This window comes from Emys orbicularis, chromosome 2 (assembly GCF_028017835.1).
Source record: "Emys orbicularis isolate rEmyOrb1 chromosome 2, rEmyOrb1.hap1, whole genome shotgun sequence".
In the NCBI taxonomy this organism is placed as follows: Eukaryota; Metazoa; Chordata; order Testudines; family Emydidae; genus Emys; species Emys orbicularis.
The window spans coordinates 168,693,355-168,716,603 of NC_088684.1; positions in this window are offsets into that span (position 1 = coordinate 168,693,355).

Sequence of the window (23,249 nt, forward strand, 5' to 3'; positions counted from 1 at the left end):
TCTCATATATACTACACTGGAGGACGACTGGAAAGCAGCAAGCAATATGACCAGAAAAAAGGGAGGGACAGCAGAGCTGAGACAGTAGAAAAGAAAAATAGTGGATGGTACCTGTAGATCAAAAGCAGTATCTGATGAAAATGCAACATCCACTTTTTGTAGTCATGTCTGGTGAAGGAACAGAGATTTCCAAGTGGTCCCTCTGCAGACTTCCTCATAAGAAACTTTATTTTTGCCTAAAATGCGGATGCAGACATCACTGAATGTGCCGAGGCTTTCAGAAGGAGTTTTTTTGGCTTACTTATATGCTTCTGATATAGCTGCCAGGATCCATTGACAATCCATTGACAATTTTGTTTTTTAAAGAGTTCAGAGCCGTGATTTTTGCCATTATAAAGCAACAATTAATCCTGTTTAATTAGGATTTGATTGATATGCAAACATCCAGATGATGGCATCTAATATCATGAGGATGAGTAGGTTTAATAAAAAACAAAATGTAAAAAGTGATGTATTGATTGAGGTGATAAGACAAAAGAAGTTCCTTAAATAGGAAGTCTGGGGTGGTGCAGAGTATCAGCTCTGGAGAAAAAAGGAATTTTTAATAGACAATGAATTTAATTCACTAATCATCCTAAAAGAAATGGTTGTGATTAGAAAGGCAACTATAAGAGAAAGGAAATACAAGGATGTAGAGGCCAGATTCAAAAGGGCTGCTCCATCAATTATTCCAGAGCTAAGTTAGGCATCCTGCTAACAACAGAAAATTCAACAGAACAAAGAAACTTCCTTACTGTCTTGATGAATCATGAAATATGATGTGCTGCTGAGTACCTGTGGGTACTCAAAAAGCTCTAACTGAACCTATGAAGTGGTATGGCTGAGCCCTTTATTTAAGTCATGCAACAGGAAGCACAAGCAGGTTTAGGCTGAAATTGACTTAACATTAAATTGAGAACAGTGGTGTCTGAAGATTTTCCAGTTGTTGCTATAAAAATGTAGATATAGAATCCTTCCTGGATTGAAATTTAACATCTACTAGTTGATTTAAGTCATAGAGTTTCATCCATTCAAATTCTAAAAGGCAGTCTGAAGCCTGCCTGGATCCTGACTTTGTATCAGCAGAAATTATCTGTGGGTAGTTGCCAGGGAGGACATACAGACATCTCCTAGAGCCAGGGTCTGCAAGGCCAACAAGGAACTATGAGAATTACCTTGGCTGTCTCTCTTATGTCTAGTGTAGAAGCATTTTATCATCTTTTCCTGAAGCATGTGCAACTCTCTCTGACCTGCAGCTTCACTGACAACTGTGTCCAAAAGACCTGTCCCAAAAGCTCATTCAAATGTTGCTTGAAGTAGGCCAAACCTGAAAATAATGTCTGCATCCCAGGAGCAGAGTCTGCATCCCAGAGGAGTATCCTAACTATGTTGGAACAGAGGAGAGAAAACAGGCTGCAGCTAAATATATTTAGATACTCAAACAGAGAAAGAGATATGGACAACCAGTTCTAGACTGCCTTTGTAAGATAATGTGACTAGGGTTACAAAGGAGAAGCTTGGATTGGGGTGACCATTATGGTAGGCATAGTTTGCACATCCAAAGGCACAGGGGCAGGGTGGACTCTCTTTGGCCAGTGTCTGGCCAGATGCCCCACAGTCCCTAACGTAGCTCAGCTCCATTGACTGTTGATCCATAATCTCAAGCGACCATTGTCAAGCTGCGAAACTATACTCTGTCAGTATGTGGATACCCTCAAGGGTGGAGCCTTTAATAGCCTGTTCACTTATGATTTAAGAACTGCCTCTTTTTCCACTGGTCACTGTTGACTCCAGGTTGGGGTGACGAATGGCTGTAGACCTATTCTGTCAGAGGTAACAGTCACAGGCTTGCAGCAGTCAGCAATGCTGACTACAATCAACTTCTCCTCTCTGAGGTCTGGAGGTTCTGGGGGAGGAGGTGAGGAAAAACTTCAACTGTCACAAACCCGTAAAGGTCTGTGGCCTTCCCTCAGAGCTCACAGGAGAAACATACAGAGAACTGCTTCTGGAGAGACAGAGGCAGGAAACTGAGCCTGAGACATACTTTCCCATGCTCATAGAGAGAGAGAGCAGAATCAATCCTCCAGACACGTGGATTTGTTGTGCATGAAAAAATATCAAAATATTCTTATTAATCACATCATATCCTTCTTTTAAATGTGACTTCAGATTCATTTCAAAATGGTCCATCTGACATAGCAGAAAAATTGGAAATGGTTCAGAAATCTGTTGACAATAGGGATAAGGAAAATTTTTCTTACTGTTAAGTGTGTTTGTGTGTGCGCGCACACTGGTTATCAATTACAAGAGTTCTGAACTCAGGGTCACCTACTTCACATTCTCTTACTCTTTTTTTTTTTTTTTTTTTTGCAAATGCCTTGAGAATTCTAAAGTTCTGAAATTTCACACTGCCAGACAAGCAAGAAAATGCATCTTATCACTAAATCCTTGCTTTAATTAAAAAAATCAACATTCATATTTTCAATCAGTTCTCCAAATAAGATTGTGAATTGTTGTGAATTTTAGTTTTCTTTTTTTAAATATAAATTTTCAGGCTCTGCTACTAGACCAAAAGCCCACTACAATATACAGACTCTACCTCATATATAGCATTATGATTTTGAATCAGAAACTGATGATTTGTTCAAATAATGTAACAATGCAAAAGCATATGAGCAGCAAAAATCCTTGTAAAGCCAGTGATGAGCAAACCCTAAAGGTTGAGCATTTGATAAATATCCTAAAATACAGATGCTTCCCTAAACCTATGGAGGTAACTCATTCACAAAAAAACAAACCAAAACAAAACCAAAAATTTCCCATGAACAGGGCTTGGTTTCCCCTGCACTAGAAACTTTAATGACCTGGCTATCCACTTCCAGAGTGATTGGCAATGATCAGTTGGCCTGATCCCTTCTCTGGCATCTTTATGAGGCATCTCCCTTTTCTTTTTCACTCAATTTCTCTCCCTTTCTCTGATCCTAGTCCAGGGGTAGGCAACCTATAGCACGCGTGCCAAAGGCGGCACGCAAGCTGATTTTCAGTGGCACTCACAGTGCCTGGGTCCTGGCCACCGGTCCGGGGGGCTCTGCATTTTAATTTAATTTTAAATGAAGCTTCTTAACGTTTTAAAAACCTTACTTACAACAATAGTTTAGTTATATATTATAGACTTCTAGAAAGAGACCTTCTAAAAACATGAAAATGTATTACTGGCACGCGAAACCTTAAATCAGAGTGAATAAATGAAGACTCGGCACACCACTTCTGAAAGGTTGCCGACCCCTGTCCTAGTCCCTCTCGGGTGTTGCTCCCCCCTCACTTTTCACCTTAAGACTTCCCTTATTTTTGCCCCCATTAAAAGTTCCTCCCATTCCTCCCTGCATCTAGCTGATGCCTCTTCCCCTTCTCTTGAAAAGGTAAAACAGACTGTGGGGAAGCTGGCAAGAGAGGAAGTGATCATCATCAGGAGCAGGAGTTCATGCTTGTGGGTTACTCAGCAGCAGTGAGAGCAGCAACCTCTTGTGACCAGAAAAAACACAACTTGGAGTCAAAGGAACTATAATTGGACAGTACTGTCAGATTTAAAAATCGGAGACTGAGGTGAAATCAGAAGAAATACCCCCAAACTGATGGAAATACAATCGTGTGAGATTATGCATTCCCTCCACCCCAACCATTTAAAAGCTGCTTCTATAGAACTTACAAAGTATAAAGGATGTATTTTGCAAGTTGTAAATAAAGTAAACTCAGAACAAAATATAGAAAACACAATATTCAAATCTACTGAATGGATGTTAATTACTTTGAAAACTAAAATAAAAACGATGAATATAACATACTTCACTGCAGTGATAACAACATTACGCTTTGGTTCATTGTCATAGCTCACACTCTCAATGCCATAAATTTGAGCTAACTCATGGATGATTCTGCGGTGATCTCTGTTCATGGGTGGATAACAGTGACTCTTTTTTGAATGCTTGCCCTGAATTTAAGAGAAAAATAGATGGTATGTTTATGATTGTTTTCGTAGACAAGATTACAATATATGATTCATTGTCTAGACTTCCCTAACAGCGACAAAGTCAGTTTGCAAGTACAGTGAGAACTAGATACTGTTGATGAAAACCATGTGCATACTAAATTCCTATTAATTTACATTATATACACAAACACACATACTCTCTACACTGGTTTGCACAGCTACAATTTTTAGATTTTGAAAATGCATGAGGAGACCACGCATGGTTTGACAAAATCTTTTTTTTTTTTTTAAACCATATTCCATATCCCTGCAGGGCTAGAACAACAAATTGGAAGATAACTGTAGACTTGGCATTATATTGGACAATTTTTATTTATTTTGGCTTTTCAATTTATATGCTGTATATAAAGAGGATTTGCCATATCCCTGTTGGTTATATCCCTTTCACAAAATATAGCAATGTTGGCATCTGATAAAACAATACTGTGTCAACGGGAAATAGGCAAATAAATTAGCTTTTAGTTTAAGGTAAACAAAAAATTACCCAGTTGAACAGACATCTTCTGAAATGTATTTTAGTAGCTGTAATTTACAAGTGCAAGTGTCTAATTAGTATATAGATTACACATTGAAAAGTGGTGTGCTAAAAGGTAATGGCTTTACAAGTGATGTAAAAATTCTTGTCTAAATCATTAAGTACTAGCAGAGATACCTGTTTTTCAAATAATGGGCAAAGTATTACGATAAATCTGAGGACACAGCCAAAACACTAGTGCAAATCTAGGCAAAATTAAGTTAAATTAACAAAATTAACACAGTATTGCACAACCTTCAATTCCTAATAATCTAGGAAGCATTCAGATCAAACTGTTCAATCCACAAATTTCCATTTCTATATAAGATGAGGTAGAGCAATTTCATAGCTAATGAGAATCAAATCCTTGGAAGAGATGTTTAGACAATTATGTTGTAAATATTAACAGGTAAATTCTTAAACCTGTGCACTTTGGACTTTGCCTCTGATATTTAATTAATGGAAAAGACTTCTCAACAGCAATCTTATTTGTCATAGTCTTGTCTTCTCCCATCCTACCCAGCAACAGATATGATGATCAGTAGATGTAGCAACTAGTGGAATCCAGAGATGAGGGAGCGCTTGGAGTACTACTCTGCCAAATTCAGAGTCTGCCACAGACAAATTCAGCTGACAGTAGCAGATAAGTATGTAACGCAGAAGTGAATATATGGCTGTTTTGCAGAAGGAGAGATACCTTGGCCCTCAAGCCCACAAGGTAAATAAGTTAGGAAGGATCTGATAAACTGCGGTCAAGGTCTTCCAGAGCCAAGGTGTTCCAGCTTGATCATACTCTGTCAGGAAGCAGTCTTTTACCCACCAAGAGAAGGTAATCTGCCAAGGCTTGCCTTAGTTACAGTCCTTGAAGCGAAAACCAGAAATGTCTGGATGACAGACCTATAGAACTTTTGTACCCATTTTACTTTAAGGGAATGAAGTTTCCTTTTGAGAAAGTGAATGGCTTGAGGTATAAGGCTCAGAAAAGCGAGGTGAGTTTCTGTCCATATGCAAAGGACTTCTGTAAGGAGATGGCAATGCCCCCTTGTCTGTTTACACACACCATTGCTGAACAATTGCTGCAATGGATTAGGGCATAGCGGTGGGCTGACAGAGGCTCCCAGACAAGCAGAGTCAGATAGATAACCTATAGCTAAGGATAAAATTATGTCACAGAGATTACAGATTCCGTGATTTACAGACACCTGTGACATTTTCCGCTTCAGCCGCAGGGCGGCAGAGCCAGAGCTGTCAGCCAGTGGGGACAGCTCTCAGCATATGCAGACAGCAGGTGACCCCCCCACAGCTCCTAGCCGCTGGACCCAGAGCTGAGAGCCACTGCAGGAGGCAGGGACCACAGAGCTGTGAGCCTCTGTGGGAGATGCGGAACCTTGGAGCTGTGAGCCACTGCGGGTGGCGGGGGAACCCTGGAGTTCCAAGCCCCTGCCCCGCAGCAGGGTTCGGGCGCTCATCACCCCCTCAGATTTCAGACAGCCCCGGTCAGCCTCCCCGCCCCTGAATTTTTTTCAGTAAAAGTCAGAGACAGGTCACAAACGTCTGTGAATTTTTGTTTATTGCCCGCAAACTGTTGGTTATTTTTAGTAAAAATAACCATGACAAAAATCTCAACCTTACCTATAGCTCAAGCACATTGGTGCTACAGTTCCTCAACAGTGGAAGGGGGGTGGGAAGGGGCAAGGTCCTTTTTACAGGATCCTTTGTCCAGGTGAGATGAAGCAAAAACTATAAATAAAATTTATTAATGGGTAGCACAGATAACACCAGGATCTGGACAAATGGGAATATAAAGGTATATATCCTTCTGAGCAAAGGAAACCACCTTGTGCATGGCCTGAAGGATGTACCTGAGGGTTTCCACATGAAACCTCTCTTTCCAGACTCTCAGACTGAGAAGGCACAAATATAGAATTCTTCCATGAAGTATCAGGAATAAAATCCCCATGCCAGCCAATAAGGAAAAACTATGAAAATACCCTTCTTTGGCCAGCATTACATTGGCTACAGTAAGGAACGTTATCGCTTTTGCTAAAATTTGCAGATGACACAAAGAGTGGAGGAGTGGTAAGGGAAGTCATTTGGAGTAATTTGGATATTTTGGCAAGGTGGGCCCATTCAAACAAAATGCATTTTAATACAGTCAAATGCAAGATCATATATTTAGGAACAAAATGCAGGTCATAAAGAATGGGAAATACAGTGACTCTCAAAAGGATTTAGAGATCATAGTGGACAAACAACGGAAAAGGAGCTGCTAGTGCAATGCTGTGGCTGAAAGGACTAATGTGATCCTTGGATGTGTAAACATGGGCTTAGTAAGGAAAAGTAAGGAGGTGTATATGGCATTGGTGAGACTGATACTGGAATACTGCATTCATTTCTGGTGTCCACATTTTAAAAAGGATGTAGAAAAATTGGGGAGGGTGCAGAAAAGAGCCACAACAATTATTCGAGGGCTTAAAAGAACCCCTTACAAGAGACTTATAGAGTTCTTACCGTTTAGCTTATCAAAAAGGTGGATAAGAGGTGACTTGATTATGGTATAGAAATATCTTCATGGGGAGAAAATACCAGGTAATAAAGAGTTCTTAAAGCTGGCAGAGAAAGGAATAACAAGAGCCAATGGCTGGAACATAAAGCCAGGCAAATGAGAAATCAGGCATGTTTATTTATTTAAAAACAAACAAACAAACAAACAAAGGTGGTGATTAACTATTGGAACAAATTATTAAGGGAAGATATCTTCAGATCAGGTCTGAGTGTCTTTCTGAAAGATATGCTTTGGCCCTGGCAGTACTGAGAAACTTTGAGGGGCAAAGTCCTGGAAGAAATTTAATGAAATATCCTAGGGAAATCCCCTTCTCTGGCAGGCACAAAAGGTGAATGTAAGGAAGGACATGGACTGGAGACATGGATCTTTATGGGACTCAAGTGCTACTTAGCGTATGTCTACACTAGAAATGCTACAGTGGCACAGCTGCATCCGTGCAACTGTAGCGTTGTAGTGAAGACACTTACTACAGTGACAGAAGGGGCTCTTCAGTAACTCCACCTTCCCAAGAAGCAGTAGCTAGATTGATGGAAGAATTCTTTCAACAACCTAGCAGTGTCTACACTGGGGCTTAGGTTGGCTTAACTGCATCACAGTTAAGGGGTGGGGTGTGTGTGAAATTTTTCACAGTCCTGAGTGAGGTAGTTAAGATGACCTACCTTTGTAGTGTAGATCAGGCCGTAAGTGCTCTACTTAAATCCTCAAATAGTTTTAATCCCCTAAGGGCCAAATCAGTTTAGACTTCAAACCCTCCACAGCTTCTCAGTCTTGTATGTCTACAACCCACTGTACAAAGACTGTCTGGGTGCCATCAAAACCAGCAACATACAAGTAGGAAGTGTTCTAGGTGGCAATCAAACAAGATGCTAGACCTTCATGATTAGATCTTAAGGAAATTGGATAAAAGCTGAAACCCTCTTCAGGTCTACCTGAAGTGTCCTGGAAATGAGAACTGCATGGACGGCAGCATGGAAGGCAATGGTGGGAAGGGGAGGGAAACACACATTCTCTCCTACCTGTGCAGTCCAAGGCAAGGGCCACAAAATCTGTGGACAGAATAGAGGGAGAGGACAGAAATAAAGTAATTTAAACCCTGCAAGCACAGCAGATGGCGTGCAGTTTGAGGACATTGATGTGCATCCTTGCCTCGCGGTGTGACTAGAGGCCCTCGGCCGTGTGGCCGTCCAAGTGGGCTCCCGTGGTGAGAGTAGTGCGCGCATGGGAGGTGCGAAAGGAATAGCTGCGAGGACTGTGGACGGGTTGCACCACCAGGTCAGGGAAGGCAAGGATGGAGGGGGGGATGAGTGTCCGTCTATGGGTTGTAGACCGAGCAGAGCCACAGTTGGAGGCAGCGCATATGCAAGCAAGCGAATGGCATGACCGTGGTGCAGGCAGCCACGTGGCCCAGGAGAGAGGGGCACAGGCAGACATGCGTGCTTGGCTGATGGCGTAGGTGTGTGATGAGAGTGGTCAGGGCAGCAAAGCTTTCCGGAGGGAGAAAGGCTTGGCTGAGTCCAGATACGTGCCAATAAAGGTGAGGGTGCGCATGGGGACGAGCACCGATTTGTCTTTGTTGATACAGATGCCCAGGTAGTCCAGGAGGTTTGTTGCCTCGCGGTGCTCCACCGGAGCGAGAGGCGCAGGCGGAGTCGACGGAGGAGCATCAGCAGTCGACTTATCACAGTGAAGACACCGCGGTAAGTAGATCTAAGTATGTCGACTTAGAAGTAGATCTAAGTTATGAAGTTGCGTAACTTAGATGAAACACCCCCCTCTCCAAGTGTAGACCAGGCCTTATTTTTAGTCTGAATTTGTCTAGCTCCAACCATTTTATCATGTTATATCTTTCTCTGATAGACTGAAGAGCCCATTATTAAATATTTGTTCCTCGGGCGCAATCACTCAAAGAAGAATTTCAGTAACAGCAGATAGGGCATTTTCAGAGAGATTGAACTAAAGATACTTGTTTGTCTCTGCTACACTATTCATCTTCTTTTGGCATATAAACAATAAACATTCTGTTAAATAACATTATTTTCCAAATGTCAAGTAAAGATGAGACAAAATATCACCAAAATGTTTCAGAATTTAGAAAAAAGGCTTTACATACTGAAACAAAGAAATTATTAGATTAATAAAATTTAGCATTAGAAAACAACATACAGTTCAATATTGCAAATAAGCAACATGAAATATATTTGAATTTTGATAAAAACTTGCTGAAAGAGCAAAATTCAGTTGTAACCTCATGGTTAACAAACAAAGTCAAAGAGTCTAATACTCATATATTTATTGAAATGAAGATATACAATTATCGTTACCTGATTATTTCTCTCTCACACAAAAATTATATTAAAATTCATGGATTTTTAAAGCCAGAAGCAACCATTATGATAATGTAGTCTGACCTCCTGCATAACACAAGCCAAAGAATCTCACCCAGTGATCCCTGCATCAAGCTCATAACTTCTGGTTGCACTACAGCATCTTTTAAAAACATATCCAATCTTTATTTAAAAGACTTCAAGTGATTGAGAATCCACCACATCCCTTGGTAAGTTATTCCATGGGTTAATTACCCTCACTGTTAAAAATTTGCACTTTATTTCTAGCTTGAATTTGTCTAAAATTCAATGGTTGGAAGTTGAAGCAATGGTGTCATTAACATCGACGCCAATAAACGCACTATTTCTTTTAAATGAACATGCTATATAAAGCAAATTCTTTGGCCACCAACCTTATTTACAGCTTCCACGAGTGTTCTCATTTCCTTCTCAATATCACTGACAAACTTTAAATCTTTCCTGAAATAATAAAGAATTATAATTCACCTAGTATACAAGATAAGAGATAAATGCAGCATTTATCTACCACATATGTACATTGATAAATGCAATACCATTGAATAAATTAGGAGGAGAGGGTTAGAGTGACCAGCCAATCAGCACAGGGCAGAGAATGTTCAGCCAGAACCGTAGGAAGCTTTCTGTGTTCGGCGATATCTGCTTTGGTTGCTTCTGCTCTTACAGGCTGAAATGTATGGCTGGCTGTTCTCTTCAGAGGGGCACCACCTAGGTCCTATTCCCCCATGGAGGGAGGGAGAGAGTGTGGTGTGGTTCCCTTGCACAGTTCTGGGACCAGGTGATACTGGATGTATTCCGGCTCTCTTTAGACACACTCCCCACTGCCTGAGAAACCAGGGAGAGGCCCGCTGAAGGATGTCTCCTTGTTTTAGGCTGTCTGTGACAGGAAGGGGAGCTAAAGTGAATCCTGCTCCCAGGGTCGGTGTAACCACTAGGGGAACTAGGCGGACGCCTAGGGTGCCAAGATTTGGGGGTGCCAAAAAGCGGTGCCCCCAAATTTTTTTTACACTACAGTGGAGTCACATCTTACGCGGGGGTTAGGTTCTAAAGTCACCGCGTAAGAAGAAAATTGCGTATAGTGAAAATTACCATAAAGTACAGTATACACAGTATCCACTAGAACAGGGTCCTCAACCTACGGCACACATGTCAAAGGTGGCACGCGAGCCGATTTTTTTTTAAATGGCAGGCTGCGGGTCCCGGCCACCGCTGAGCCTGCTGCCGACCTGGGGTTCCGTTCACTCAGCTGGCAGCGGGCTGAGCAGGGCTGGCTCCTGCCAGCCGGGGTCCCAGCCGCCAGCCCCGCTCAGCCCGCTGGGGTCCCAGCCGGCTCTGCTCAGTCTCCTGCCGGCCTGGGTGAACGGTCTGGGTTTCCGTTCACCGGCCTGGGGTTCCGTTCACCCAGGCCAGCAGGAGGCTGAGCAGAGCCGGCGGCTGGGACCCCGGCTGGCAGCGGGCTGAGGTCCCAGTCGCCGGCCCCGCTCAGCCCGCTGCCAGTCTGGGGTTCCGGCTGCCGGCCCCTTGCCAGTCGGGGTCCCAGCCGCTGGCCCCGCTCAGCCTCCTGCTGGCCTGGGGTTCCGTGCACCCAGGCCGCCAGGAGGCTGAGCGGATCCGGCAGCCGGGACCCCGTCTGGCAGTGGGCTGAGCAGACTGAACGGGGCCGGCAGCTGGGACCCTGGCTGGCAGGAGCCGGCAGATGGAACCCCAGACCGGCAGCGGGCTGAGCAGCTCAGCCCGCTGCCGGTCTGGGGTCCTGGCCGCCGGCCCTGCTCAGCCCGCTGACGATCTGGGGTTGCGGCTGCCGGCCCTTTGCCAGCCAGGGTCTCGGCTACCGGCCCCGCTCAGCCTCCTGCCAGCCTAGATGAATGGAACCCCAAACCATCAGCGGGCTGAGTGGGGCTGGCAGCCGGGACCCCAGACCGGCAGCGGGCTGAGCTGCTCAGCCCGCTGCCGGTCTGGGGTTCCGTCCACCAGTTCCTGGCAGCCAGGATCTCAGCTGCCGGCCTGGGGTTCCTACCACCCCGGCCGGCAGGAGGCTGAGCGGAGCCACCGGCTGGGACCCCAGCTGGCAGCGGTCTGAGGTCCCAGCTGCCGGCCCCGCTCAGCCCGCTGCTGGCCTTGAGCGGGCTGAGTGGGGCCAGCGGCTGGGACCCCGGCTGGCAGCTGAGTGAACAGAACCCCAGGCCGGCAGCAGGCTCAGTGGTGGCCGGGACCCGCAGCCTGCCATTAAAAAATCAGCTCACATGCCACCTTTGGCAGGCATGCCGTAGGTTGAGGACCCCTGTTCTAGTGTATACTGTGTGTACTATACTTTATGGTAATTTTCACTATACGCGATTTTCCTCTTATGCGCTAACCTTAGAACCTAACCCCTGCATAAGATGGGACTCCACTGTATTCATTTTTGAAAATGTATAATAAGCGATGCTCGGGGGGAGGGGGGGGGGGAGGGGCGGCGCAAAGTGGAAGTTTCGCCTAGAGTACAAAATATCCCTGCCTGCTCCAGAGAGATCTTTTGTGAGGGACCCAGTTTTCTGGCTGTACAAAATACAAAAATCTCTGAGTGTAGAGGAATCAATGCAAGCTTATGGCTTGTTCTTTTTGGGTTTATGGTGCACTCTGTGAGCATGGGTCGGGTACCAAGCAATGAAGTTTTTTTTTTTTCCTGGTCTAATGCCACCTGGGACCCTTTGTGCTCAGGGAAGTAGAGGCCGACGTAAACCCTGCTTACAATAAGGCTGCATCCTATCTTTGTCCATCAAGCTGCACTCTGCACTCTGTGAAAAAGAGCAGGGACTGAAGCCGCTGAGTTCTTGAAAAAAAAAATCTAAAATGGTATGGTTCAAATAACATTACCTACGTGAAATACAATATATGAATTTAAAAGTTATATTAGACCACCACTCCTTGGGTCATGCCTTACTTATGTGATTGAGTGTGGAATGTTTCAGAGCTCAAAATTCAAGCTATTAAACTACTTTAATAGCAGCTGGTGTGTACTTGCATACTAATGAGGCATAACAGGGGTTATCTGCCTCAGTCATCCCTTTGTTATGCAAAACAAGACAGAGAAATTACATCCCCAAATCTGAGGGAAAGGGGAATGAGTGGATGGGAATCCTAGAACTGCATCCTGTGAAGTCTCATGTGCCCTCCCAGTGGGAGTCAAGGGCATCTTGCAGGCTTGAGCACATAGTAACCAATATATCTTCTAAGAACAAGAATTACGATAAGTAATTTTCTTTTTTCCAAGGAAACTCCGGGGTGTCTGTGGAATTATTATTTTAAGTAGGAAGACCAGCAATGGTGTCTACAAATCTCAAACAGTGTGACATCAAATAGCAAGTAATAGTCAGACACGAAACTATAAAAATGTTCTCTCCATCCAAAATTATGTACATAAAAGGCTAGAGAATGGGAATATTCGTAACATAAAAAGGGGTTTGGGACACCAAAATACCACTGATAGGCCAAACTTGGATTCTTGATATGACAGTGAGTCCAAGCTGTAGTTCCTTAAAAGCATAATAGAAAACAATGCACGTCCCATGCTAATCTCATGAAAAGGAATTGATCTGAGGGGTCCAGTTGGCAGAGTAAGTACTCTCTGATCCACAAAAGGTATACCTAGTATTCAAGGGGAGATTCAATAAAGCAGATCAGTTATTTGGTATTTGATTTGGGGGTTTAAAACTGGGAATACAAATGGAATGAATACAGAAGGAGGTTATGGGAGACAGGAGGGAATTAGGGAGGCAGTGGGGGATTGATATTTTTCTTTATGAAAATTTACAAGCAGATGTTTGTGTCATATGCACAAATACAGTTATGAAAACAATACAATACACTCAATAATAGGACATTTGCCATACAATCAGATAACCTCTTCATAGAGGATCCTGGGCATTAGAAGCTTGATCCAAAGCTCACTCAAGTGAATGGAAAGACTTCCATTGATCTCAACAGGTCAGGGAAAAAAGTTAGTTGGTCTGATGATTTTAGTGATAATCTATTCAAGATCAGACCTAAGGTGTATATAATGTGTATGTAACCCCTCCGCCTCCCCACATATTTACATTTTGGATATGTCAAATTATTACCAGTTTTTGATATCTTTGAATGTTAAAGGATTGAACTAATGTAATAAGAAAAAAAAGCACTCTTGGAACTAAAAAACCCACACACATTATATTACTTCAAGAACTAATTTTCAGAAAGGGCATATTGTGAGCATGCGAGGTAATTCACAAAATTCCAAGACAAAATAGGCAAGAAAACAAGGGCAGCACTAACCTATCTATCCTAATAAATTAATAGTTAGGCTGCTGAAAAGAATTGCACCCAGAGGAGCAAGATTATACATTTTATTCACATGTACATCATTTATATTTTATGTCTACAAAAAAAATCACCATTTAAATCAGAGAAGGTTAACTTCAATAAATCAGGATCTCAACAAGAATGTGCATCTTTGCTTCTGAAAGAAATATTTTATCTTTTATTAAAAAAAAAGTGGAAACATTAGTCACGACAATAGGACCAACTGACTTGGCCTACCTCCAAGACCAACATATTTAAAGGTCTATGTGTTATTGGCTATTATCTTGGAACTATGGGACAAGACTGAAAATCATTTAAACAGTATTATGTTAGGGGGAACTTGATGAATGTTAGAAATTTGTTTGAATTTTGTTTAAGAACTGAACTTTTGCTGTATTTCAGATTGTGTCAAAACTGCTCAAAGTTACCTTGATTTTGAGTTAAGACTGTTTGGGGGAAAAGAGCTACTGGAAAACTCAGGATGGCTGTTCTTTCCTTTTTCTTTCTTTCTTTTTTTTTTTTTTAAACACTTCAAGCCTAACAAATTGCTGGGAATGATGTTTTTGAGATTTTACCAATATACCGTAACCAGTCCTAGATTTGATTTTGTCTGATCAGACACTGGCACCTGCCACTGTGAGGGGGTACTTTGTCCAACAATGGTCCTGGACACCCAATCCAGCTTTTCCAAACTGACCTCAAATAGATCAAGAGATCTTGCCTATGCAAATAGAGGTCCACAACTCCATCTGGGAACTCTCAACAATCATATTCACCTTCCTCTGAACCAAAAAGACAATTTAGTCTCTTTTCCTTTCTCCTATCTTCTGTCTGTTTGGTAGGGGGAATTGTCTTGAAAAACAGTTTTGTAAGTAAGATGAGGACGTTTTAGTTGCAACTTCTTATTTCAAATGGAGATTACAAAACCAGCTTTGTTTCTTAAACTTCCATTTTTTTCTGCATGCTTAGATTAATTAACTGCTGAAAAACTTCATTAATTCATCAGTGTTAACAATGAAAAGCTAAACAGATTTTCACACTATAACTTTGTTAATGTGTAAGTTTTCTATACACAGTCCAAAATTTTCAAAAAGAGGGACCTAAATTTAGGCTCCTAATCCCATATTTGAGGTATCAGAGAGATTTTCAAAAGCATTTATGTGACTTATGAACCCAAGTCCAAATGATTTGAAGGTGCAAACCCCGATGAATGGCTGTAGCCTAGTTGAAGCATTCTTGACTTCTGAAAGTTCAATATATTGGAAGGGCTATTGATTGGAAATATGCAGGTGCTATTGCTTATCAGTTTTGTGTCTCTTTTGTATTGTTCTCACAATAAGGGTGTGAATGAGGCCCTGGACGTGTCTTTTTTAGCACAGATGAGCATTTTAACTATGAAAGTTTTTAGCAGAAAAAATTCTTATGTAAAATCTGAAATTCTATGAACAATTAGAAAACTAAAGAAACAAGTATAAAACACAATTTAAGACTATAAAATGGGTAAAAAGAACTACTAATGTAAATAAATATTTGATTTTTTTAAAGTAAATTAAAATTTAAAAAATCATTTAAAAATATTTTTTGTAAAATATCACTTGAATCCACAGAGTTATTGAAATAGGGCAATGTTAAGGTTGTGTGTGGGTGTAGTGTAGGAGACATTACCTTAACTCTCATTCCTGGTTTTCAGAAGTTTAGCAACCCTTTACATGCTGGAAGGGTACAAGGCAGTGCTAGGTAACCTCAACACTGCATTCACAAAGTTTTTTTGCAAGTGATTTTCCCATTTAAAAAAAAATAGTGATAGTGAGGGACACAATCAAGGGGCAGCTGCGGGGAAAGGAAGGGTGGCATAGAATGGGGCTCCCTGGGAACACCTCTGCTCCACTCAGCTATCAGCTCTGCCCTCTTCCTGGCCCTTCCATGCTCCTGCTAGGAATGGAACAGTAGAGAAGCTATGAGGAGTGAACTGGAGGCAAGAAGGGGAAGGAGAACTGGAGCTTCACAGTTCCTACCCAAATCTGGATCTAGAGTCTGGGGCTCTTTTTGGAGGGAAGCAGCACATTCATCTCAGATGAATCAGAACACTCCATGTGGATTAATTCAGCTTGAAACAATAGCTCTGAGAGGTGAGAACTGTCCCATTCATCTTGATTTAGTTGGGGTTGGTCCTGCTTTGAGCAGGGGGTTGGACTAGATGACCTCCTGAGGTCCCTTCCAACCCTAATCTTCTATGATTTCAATGATTGACCTCACTCCTCCCCCACTCTCAGCACTGTGGCTGTGGCAGGTAGTGAGTGATGCCCAGTCTAAGTTCCCTGCCCCAGTCACAGCAAGGGCACTTGTGGCATGTATGGAGCATGTCCATTGTCAGCTCCCCACCCCATAGCAGTGACCTCAAAGGGAGGCAAGCTAACTTATTCATGTACTTTTGTCAATTCTACTAGGTGCCTGTTTGTATATCTGAATCATGGATTTTAAAGCACTTTCAAGCATTGTCTCTTAAGTTTGAGCAAAGCTCCCATGTTAACTGTGGTATGACAAGGGCCACCTGTCAAGCCATAACAGATTACAAGGGTTAACTTAATAAATATTCATAGTCATGTCAGACTATTTAATAAAACCTTAAGACACAGTGACAGCTATGGGGTGCAGAAGTAACAATGTTGTAACCATGTATTCCAACATATACCTTGCATCTTCTTTTAAATTATCACTGTACTTTGATCCAGAAGAACGGATATTAAAAGGGTCAGAATTATCACGGATATGGAGAGCTTCAGCAAAGCGTCTGCAATTTAGAAAATAACATTTTTAATTTAAAGATGGCTTTTCAATGACAAACTGATCCACTACAGAGAGGGACCAGTGCTACAGATAAACAGCTTTTTGCAGAAAACTCCCTAATTGATATACAGTAACTCCTCACTTAATGTTGTAGTTATGTTCCTGAAAAATGCGACTTTAAGCGAAACGATGTTAAGCGAATCCAATTTCCCCACAAGAATTAATGTAAATGAGGGGGTTAGGTTCCAGGGAAATTTTTTCACCAGACAAAAGACTATATATAATACACACATACACACAGTATAAGTTTTAAACAAACAATTTAATACTGGTACACAGTGATGATGATTGTGAAGCTTGGTTGAGGTGGAGGAGTCAGAAGGTGGGATATTTCCCTTACTGCTAAATGATGAACTAGCAAGTGGCTGAGCCCTCCAGGGTTAACTCTCTCACTCTGCAAGGCAGCAGGAATGGAGAGAGCTATGCGCATTTCCCTTAAGTACACTGCCTTGTTAATTAGATCAGCTTGCTGAGACCGCAACCGCTGCAAGCTCCCTCGTCCTGAGCCCTGCTCTATGGAAAATGGGGTAAGTGGGGTGCAGGAGTAGGGGGGAGGGGGACACCCTGACATTAGCCCTCCTCTTCCTTCCCTCCCCCCCAGCACAGCAAGCAGGAGTCTCAGGGAGCAGCTCCAAGGCAGAGGGCAGGAGCAGCACATGGCAGTGGGGGGAGGGACACAGCTGAACTGCAGGCAGCTGCTGCACAGGGAACTTTGGGGAGCGGGGAGCTGATAGGGGGCTGCCGGTCCACCCTGGTTCCAAGTCCCCACTAGCTAGCTGCAACGGGCTGCTCTTCCTGCAAGCAGTAGACAAAGCAGGCAGCTGCCAAACGATGTTAGAAGGGAGCATTACACAACTTTAAACGAGCATGTTCCTTAATTGATCAGCAATGTAACAACAAAACAACATTAACCGGGACGACTTTAAGTGAGGAGTTACTGTATTTGGAGCTATTTCATTAAATTAGAAATAATCTGAGAAGACTTTTGATGGGAAAGGCATAAGATTTTAGAACAGGTTTCTAAAATTAATAGTTTATTGATCATCTAGTACAGAATGCTAAGGAGATGATCTTGACATTTTATCAGTTCTCTCCTTCACATGGAAAAATGATCATTTCCATACAGCTTAGATACATCAAGTTAATACTTTTGTGAAAAAGTATACCAACCCACCTGTTCCTTTCAAGGGCGAAACACTCTTCATTACACTGCAACCTGGATTATCAAAGCAAAAAAAAATAACACTAAAACCTGGATGCTTTTACGTCTCAAATATAATGACCCAATAAAACCAATCACGTTTTTATGGCAAGATTATTTGGTTACATTCACACAATTGCAAGTAGTTAAAGGGTCTGAGTCAATATCCACTGAGAGCAATGGAAAAGTTTCCCTTGACTTCAATGTGTATTGAATCAGGTCCTAAACAATTAGCTCCTGGCTTCTAACCTAAACAAACTTTTACATTTAAACACACACACACACACTCACTCTCTCTCTCTCTCTATGCTAAAAGAAGATTAAGGTTGCAAAGTTAACGGGCTCAAAATCTAAGAAATGCTAGAATTAAAGTGGATTATGGAATCTTCATTTAGCCCCCTTGTGTGTATTTATTAAGGGCATGCTTCTGCAAAGCCTATGACAGAGTCCTATCCAATACCACATAGGAAGTCTGTGACTGAGCTAGGAATAGAGCGCAGCTATTGTGCATCTCAAAAGTCTGAGCTATTTACATTCAACCTAAAGATTACCTTGGATTCAGTTCAGGGGTAACTGTGAAATTCTATGGTCTATGACATATAGGAGATCAGACTAAAGAACAGTATTGTGTCTCTCTGCAAAACTAAACTGGTCAATCTCATATGTAAGAGCAGACAAAGTGAGAATATGACTAACATTGGTGAACAGATGGCCTTGCTGCACTGCAGAGTCCAGATGTGAGGTGGCGAAGTTTCTCAGTGCTCTGCTGATGTTGTCAAGGTTTGGTGGCTTCAACATTCACAAAGATAATGAGCTTCATGAATCAGCTCATGATTTGATAGTCACCAATGGCCTCTGGCAGGTGGTTACTGGTTTAAATGGTCGTTGCCCTTAATCTAGTATTTGGGTTGGGACTATGGATGAGGAAATTAGCTATTCTATCCCTGTATCATTACCTCTGAAGGTTTAGGCCTGGGACTTTGTTTTGATGATCCATCCTCTGAAACTGATGGATCCAGACCACACTATCAATGGCTTCTTCCTCACAGGTCGCATTGGAGGTTTACAGAAGAGCTGTGACTGATGAAGCAAGAAGAGGAAGATGAATTCTGGTTGCAGATGTCTTAGCTTGTCTCTGAACCCTCTTCAATTTATCAACATCATTCTTGAACTGTAGACATCAGAACTGGACACAGTACTCCAGCAGCAGTCACACCAATGTCAAATATAGAGGTAAAATAACCTCTCTACTCCTACTCAAGATTCCCCAGTTTATTCATCCCAGGATTGCATTAAATTTTTTGGCCACAGCATCACACTGGGAGCTCACATTCAGCTGATTATCCACCATAACCCCCAAATCTTTTTCAAGAGTCACTGCTTCCCAGGATCGAGTTCCCCATCCTGTAAGTATGCCATACACTCTTCATTGCTAGATATACATACACTCATTTAGCCATATGAAAATCCATATTGTTTGCTTGTACTCAGTTTATCAAGCAAATCCAGATTGCTCTGAATCAGTGACTTTTCCTCTTCATTATTTATCACTCCCAACCAAACCAACCCTGATATATTGGGGTTTACAATAGTGGTCACTGCTCAGTGTGATCAATTTGTTGAAAGAGGTAATTGATTATATAATTGACAATTATTACTTGTGCAGCCATGTAGTTCCAGAGTTCTTCAAGGTACCGACAAAGTCACATCATGTCTTACTTGCACAAACCAATGGAAGGGACCTTTCTTTGACATCCCCATTCTTTCCATCTGTTTTGTTTTTGATTCACATACACATTTGCAGTTCTACGTTTCAATACATTGCCTTTTCACAAACAGTTTACTTGGCAGTATCTGAGAGATGCCAACTTTAGCAGCAGCTTCCTGATAATTACTCTTTTGATTACAGTATCCAACAACGCTGATAACAGCAACAGGAGAAAAGTGTGTGCTTCCTCAACAGCAGTGACCCAGAGCAGGCAATGGCTCTCTAACAGACAAGCAGCAGTGCTGCAAGCTTCCTCAGGAGCAGTGTCTGGCCCAAAGAAGGCACTGTCTCTATAATAAGCAGACTCCCTCAATCCTCTCAGCAGGAGACAGAGGCTCAATGGCCTATCATGCAAAAGACTTGTTACAATATCTAACTTTTCCTTTCTTCCACATAAAAGAAGAATGAGATGGTTAACTTGTAGATTTTTTCAATAAAGACCATTATGCTTCAAAGATTTCTATGGTTAATTTCCAAGAAGTCAATTAGGGCACTCCCCAAAGCTCATTCGTAGACCATCAATGGTGTGCAGATTACGGGTTGAGAATCACTGCCCTAATAAACTAGACAAAAGTTAACTATATGCAAATGTGGGAATAACCCAAACCAGAGGTTTCTTCAGTTCTGAGAGGACACGTTTGCAGTAAGATCAATTTGTTTGTTCTCACATACAGAAAAAATTCTATTTTGGAGACTGATGAGAAGCAGTCCATCCAAGAAAGAAAAAAAAAAGAAAAAAAAGTAAACGTTGGGGAGGGAAAAGAAAGAAGGAAATGAGATTTCAAGGGAGAATAGCAGATTGGAGGACGCAGTGACCAAGTGCAGCATCTGAAGAAGCCGTTACATATACTTTGTATTGATTTGTATATGTAGAGATTACCAACCGGTTTGTGTCCAAAAAGCAGAGAGATCTTGTAAAATATTCTTAGACTAGACACTATCTACCTTTTGTATAAACAGATTAATCTGGAGAGGGTTGTCCCAGTATTTTGAGTATAAGCTGAAAAGCAACATGCTTGTGGGACTGTCTTGTCACCATCCCTAGAATGTACAAAAGCTTTCCCCACAAATCAGGTATGTTACACATCTTCAAAGGGTTTGTTTGTTATTATTAGCTCTGGCTGCCGGGGAGAGTGGAGAGCCCTGGCCGGGCTCTCTGCCCTGCTCCCAGCGCTCTGGCCGCCGGGTAGAGCGGAGAGCCCCAGCCGGGCTCTCCGCCCTCCTCCCGGCGCTCTGGCCGCCGGAGGCTCTCTGCCCTCCCCCCGGCGCTCTGGCCGCCGGGGAGAGCGGAGAGCCCCGGCCGGGCTCACCGCCCTCCCCCCGGCGCTCTGGCCGGTCGGGGATTGCGGGCCCACGGCCGGGCTCGGCGCCCTCCCCTGCCACACTGGGGGGGGGGGGCGTGGCGGGTGGCTTTTTTGCCTAGGGCAAAATCAATTAGGGCACTCCCCAAAGCTAATTGGGGCCCGGCCAGCAAAGCACCCTAAATCTTTTTGCAGATGCCTATCACAGCCTGATCCACTGTGCCAGCAAATCCTTTGTAAGACTACTCAAACGAGTCTTCAATTATAAGGATCTGCAAACAGATACCAAGATTTTGGTTTTTAAGGTAGTTGTCATCCACACCCTTCTCTATGGGTGTGAGACCTGGGTAACCTACAGATGACATCTCAAGTGGCTGGAGTGGTTCCAGCAGCGCTGCCTGAGGAGGATTCTCAGGATCAGCTGGGAAGACCGAGGCACTAACATCAGCATTCTCTCTGCAGTCAACGTTAGTAGTATAGAAGTGCAGATCATGAAATACCAACTGCCCACTGTGTATGTATGCCTGGCCTCCCGAAGCATGTACTCTTCTCTCAGTTAAAACAGGGAAGAAGGGCTCTTGGAGGGCAGCGGAAGTGCTTCAAAGACATACCGAAAGTTCATCTTAAAGAGGGAGGCATCAACCCAACAAACTGGGAGGACTCAGGACGGAACAGAACACAATGGTGCCACACTATACACAGCTCACTTTGAGGAGAACAGATGTGCTCATGAGGCAGAGAAGCGACAGAGGAGGAAGGAAAGGGCACAACAGTCCAGCCAACAACTATGTCTCTTCCAAGATTACACTTGTCACTTCTGTGAGAAAATCGGCAGGGCAAGAATTGGGCTCCTCAGCCACTTAAAAACTCACCAATGGCCCGCCTTTGCAGACATCATCCTTACATTGAGGGATAGCCGAAGACGAAGACCTCGTGTGTCCCCCTTCCCAGATCTGATGCCGCAGAGCCTTGCCTGTGTCCCCATTCCCCCCTCCCCATTTCCTATTTCCTACCTCCTCCTCCTTAGCAGGCCCAAATATACCTGCAATCCACGCCCTCGGTCCCACCCTTTACAACTTAGGGTATTGTTCCGTTTTGGAGGGTCTGAGTCTAGGGTCTTCATCCCACCTCTTTTGTATCCCATGGGAGCGGTGAGGAGTGAGGTTGTGCTACGGTCAGGGACAGCCATTTCTTTGGCCTTTTGGTGTTTTATACCTTCCCCCCATTCCTCCCACCATACCCTGTAACACTTTAGTTGCATTTCTGATATCTCTTCACCCCATATGCTTGTGGCAGATTTAATACACAGTGACTTTGTCCTTTGTTTACACCCATTAGTATAAGATATAAGAATATGAAAAAGTCAAACCCAAAATTCTATCTCAGGCTGACAAACATGCCTGTATACTAACAGAGAAGGCCATGAGGCCTCAATCATTCCCAGGCTCTCCTCCACCCCCAGCCCCGGACATTGGCCTGACTCAGCAAGGAGTCTCTCATTGCAGAGTCCTACTCTGGTGCAGGAGAGTTTACCGCCACAGGCCCCTGACACAATCTTATTAGGAATCTAGGAAGTACTCTCATAAGCATGAGACTGTCTTCCTCTATATCCACTTCAGAGAAATCATGTTCAGCTCTGAGCAAGCCCATCAGCTTGGCCCATGAGGACATAAAACACCCTAAATCCCAGAGCCATGATAAGAAAGCCCATATAAACATTGGGCTAAATTTGTACTGGACCATGATCCATCAGTACCATAATTTTTGTCACCTCACCTCCCAGACCCCAGGATCAGCTGGCATTGACGAAGACTGATCATCGTCAACTTCATCTATCCATAGCACCCTCGGGCCCCTCCATCTCCAGAGAAATAATACCATCACCAAAGGAGCCGACTGCTGGAAGGAGTTTGTCACCCATCCCATATGGGGAACACAACTCTCCTCCAATGGCACTGACAGTTCTGCCACTGGAACCAAAATCGTCCTTCTCTTCATCGGGAGATTCCAAACTACGCAAAGAACCGTCCTACATATCTTCCACTGCCTAAGGGACCAGCACTAATTTGGTACCAACCTCTGCCTCCTCTAACTCAGAGCTATTGATACCCTATGCCATCGAGGCCTCTGCAACCACCTCCTACTGGCTGTTTTGGAGACCTTGGGAGCAGTAACCTCCTGCAGTGTCAGTCCAATCTTCTAGGGAGTCATCCCTTAACTCCCCTCAAAGGGGGGATGCTCAGATCAACCCCTGGATCCTACAGAGGAGGAGTGTTACATGC